The 3,800-nt window shown below is 50.6% G+C and overlaps 1 non-coding gene across 1 annotated transcript; it reads left to right on the top strand.

Moving 5' to 3' along the window:
* The first annotated feature begins 579 nt into the window (after window positions 1-579).
* On the top strand, window positions 580-715 carry LOC132009539 (small nucleolar RNA SNORA18). Its single transcript, XR_009402004.1, has one exon. It is a non-coding gene; the product is annotated as a small nucleolar RNA SNORA18 (small nucleolar RNA).
* Window positions 716-3,800: the final 3,085 nt, after the last annotated feature.

Raw genomic sequence — 3,800 nt, 5'->3', positions numbered from 1 at the left:
TGATAACATAATGTCTCTGTGAATCTGGGGTTTTGGCAGCTGCCACCAGCAAAAGCAAGTACTATTGGGAGAGTCCGTGTGTGACAGGAAATGAAAGTGGCGCTGTCCAATCTGGTTCCAAGTTTTGAGAAATTGTGCAGTGCGCAACAGGCACACATATCCCACTAGCAAGTGATTGTGGTTACTTAAGAATAAAAATATTCTTCCATCTTTCAGTGTATGTGTATTATTCTTTCAAATAACTACTGAGGTATTAAACTATAAGTACCTCTTTGGGATGCCTGGGTGGCTCAGTCTGTTAAACGTTGGACTCTTGATTTTTGGGTCAGGTCCTGATCTGAGTCAGGAGATCGAGCACCACACTGGGGCTTCCCAGGGAGAAATCCTTGAACTCACCAAAACCATGCTAAAGGCTGGCCACAGCTGGATGCCCTAAAACTGAGCCTAGACTGGACCCCTCATCTGGACCCCTCACCCGGATCTCATAAAGTCACGAGTAATGCCTTGTGTAACCAGCATTATCAAAGCACAAGGGGAGTGTATGTCTTGCAGGCTCCTCGGTGAAAGCAAGCTCCCCGGGTTGAGGTCGACCCCATGGGGCTTTTTCTGTAGACCTATATAGCTGGAAATGCCTCATAAAATAGATGTAGATGTGTGGCTTCCTTTATTCACAGAACTATGTGTTAGATCTATGTGAAAGAACTACAAGACATCGATCTAGAAGCTGCACGGAAGGCCTGTCAAATATTTCATTATCTTCTTAAAAATATTTTTTATTTGGGGCGCCTGGGTGGTTCAGTGGGTTAAAGCCTCTGCCTTCAGCAGGACCCTGGGATCCAGCCCTGCATCGGGCTCTCTGCTCAGCAGGGAGCCTGCTTCCCTTCCTCTCTCTCTGCCTGCCTCTCTGCCTACTTGTGATCTCTGTCTGCTAAATAAATAAATAAAATCTTAAAAAACACACACACACATTTTTTTATTTAAGAGACAGAGAGAGCATGCATGCATGAGTAGGGGGAGGGGCAAAGGGAGAGAATCTTCTAGCAGACTTCCAGGAGAGCCCAGAGCTGGCACAGGCGGAGACGGGGGACAGGCGGAGAGGCAGAGAGGAGGGACAGAGGTCTTCCCTGGGGGCTCGATCCCACAACACATGAGACTCTGATCTTGAGCTGGAACCAAGAGCTCAACACTTAACGGACAGAGCCACCTAGGTGCCCTGCAGTCAAATACCTTCAATCTTAGTTATTGGCATATCCCAATAATCTGTACAATTCCAGAGTGTGATAGTTCAGGGATGAATATGATTGACATTATTCATGCTTAGAGAGTGTCTGGAATAGAGAACCAGAAAGAACCACCTACTCTGCCCCCGAATGTGGTCCTAAAGTAAAGAAATTGGATTCCAAAGATTACAGGTACAGAATTTCTTAAGTATGTCCATATTCAAGTGGAGATCAAAGAAGCCCACCATGAAGGATTGTGGACTGGGGCCCCTGGGTGGCTGAGTTGGTGAAGCCACTGTCTTTGAGTCAGGTCATAACCCTGAAGTCCCAGGATCAAGTCCCACATCAGGCTCCCTTCTCCCTCTGACCTTCCCCCCTCTCATGCTCTCTCTCTCAAATAAATAGATAAATAAATAAATAAAATCATTTAAAAAGGATTGTGGACTGACACCGACAACTGTGGATTAAACAGTTCTTTTTAAATGATTATTTTGAAGATTATGATTCTGACTTGGGAGGAACTAAAGTGATTGGGTGTGGAAGGAATCACATAAAATTCCTTAAGTAAAAATGTATTGACCAGGGCGCCTGGGTGGCTCAGTGGGTTAAAGCCTCTGTCTTCAGCTCAGGTCATGACCCCAGGGTCCTGGGATCGAGCCACGCATCAGTCTCTCTGCTCAGCGGGGAGCCTGCTTCCTCCTCTCTCTCTGCCTGTCTCTCTGCCTACTTGTGACCTCTGTCTGTCAAATAAATAAATAAAATCTTTTTTAAAAAAGTATTGACCAAAACAAACAAACAAACAAACAAACAAAAGCCAAGTTCCCTGGAAGGTGTGCATTTCCTAATCTGAGACGTGGCTATTATTATGGACTGATTCTGCTCTAGGGGTGAAGATCATGGAATCCATCTGGGTTCAAACCTCCACTTACTAACTTGATCAAGTGGGGTGGGTGGGTTGACCCAAGGCACTCAGGCAAGCGCCTTCAGCTTCCTCATCTGCAAATCATGGCGAGAGTGGCCCTCACTGCAAGGTCCTTCTTGACCTCAAGTGGGTAAAGACATGCAAAGCCCTTAGAACAGGATGAGGCAGACGATTATTTTCATTACGATTTAGCCCTGAACCCTACTCCCGTTGTTCATAGTCCCCAGGACGCCAGAACTGGAAATCTCATCTGGAAAGCATCTCATTCCCCAGGCTTTGAGTTGCGGGCAGGGGAGGAGGGTGCGGTGGGGGGATGGGGGTGGGCGCTCCACCACCAAATGTCTAAAGCAGGAAGTGAAGGGTGTCCAGCGCGGTGCTGGTACCTACTGGAGCTCAGTAGATGTTAGTGCTGCCCGTCTTCAACCTTAGCTCCCCAGTCTGCCCCAGTAATGTTTGAAAACATTCCATTGCGCCCCTGACACCGAACTCTGGAGTGTCCTTGGCTCCTGGAACCCCCGTCTAGTGTGGGAGTGAGCAGGGGAATATTTTCAAACGTAGTGATGACACTGCGAGTGTCAGCTTCTACAGGAGGGTCTGTGAGCCCAAACCCACTCCCTCCTGCTAAAGGCACCCCTCTAAAGAAGGTGTCCACACTTTGGAGAACTAGCTGGGGGAGGGGAGGATCCAGCCTTAAGGATTCAGGTAAGAGTCTGTGCTTTCAGCCCTGGGAAACAGGATTCGTGGGTAGGGGACAGCGAAAGTCCCCCCAGCTGCTGTAAAGACTGGCGGGGGGCCGCTTCAGCTCACAGAGGCCCCCTTGGGGTCTTCCAAATACGACAGAGGGCCCATGCGAGTGGATGTGCTGTTTTTCCTGCGAGCAAATATTTGCCGAAGCAGCCAAAATCGGAATAATACAAACATTTAATGAATTAAGCAAGTATTTATTGAGCCCGAATGTGCTTTGGGAGACGGGCCGGTGGCTGCAAGCCCGGGCGCCGAAGGCAGGTGGCGCCAAAGGCCCATTCCTTCACATCGCCCGTCGGGCTCTCGACCTCTTCCCGGAGCTCCCTCCAGAGAACCTGCAATCTAGACGACCGGAAACCGTGTACTCACGGGAGGGAGACGGGGTGCCAGGACCGGGTTCAGGGGCATCCTGGTCAGGGACAAGGAGTTCGGATCCACACTATTCTGAGCAAATTCAGAAGGCGGTCAGCGACTTTGGGAGTCTCGGGCCCCGGAAAGCCGAGAAGGCGGAACCTACAGGTAGGCGTGGCTATGCATTCACAGTAGGTGGAGCCTGAGAGAAGAGGTTAGGTTAGGCTCTCTGCGTGGGCGGATGCTTTTGTGCCACGCCCCCGACCTGGGGCGCTCTGGGTAGGCGGGACTTAAGGGATAGGCAGGGGTGGAGCTTGTGGGTATTCTCAGTGGGCGGACCCGAGGACCCTGTAGGTGGGCCATCACCTCGGTGAGAAGGGAAAGTGTTAGCTGGACGTGGGCGGAGCTCTTTCCCAAGGGAGGCGGGCCTGGAGCCCGCCCTACGATTTGGGCCGCTATGAATGGGCGGGACTTGCAACTGGGGGCGGAGCCTGAAGAGGAGCTAAAGGGGAACCCGTTAGCTCCTGGAAGACGGAGTTCGCAGCTCTCCTGGACAGAGAAAG

Source organism: Mustela nigripes, chromosome 1 (genome assembly GCF_022355385.1).
Source record: "Mustela nigripes isolate SB6536 chromosome 1, MUSNIG.SB6536, whole genome shotgun sequence".
NCBI lineage: Eukaryota > Metazoa > Chordata > Mammalia > Carnivora > Mustelidae > Mustela > Mustela nigripes.
Note: the sequence above shows the minus strand (reverse complement) of the source record. Positions and strands in the feature narration are given on the sequence as shown.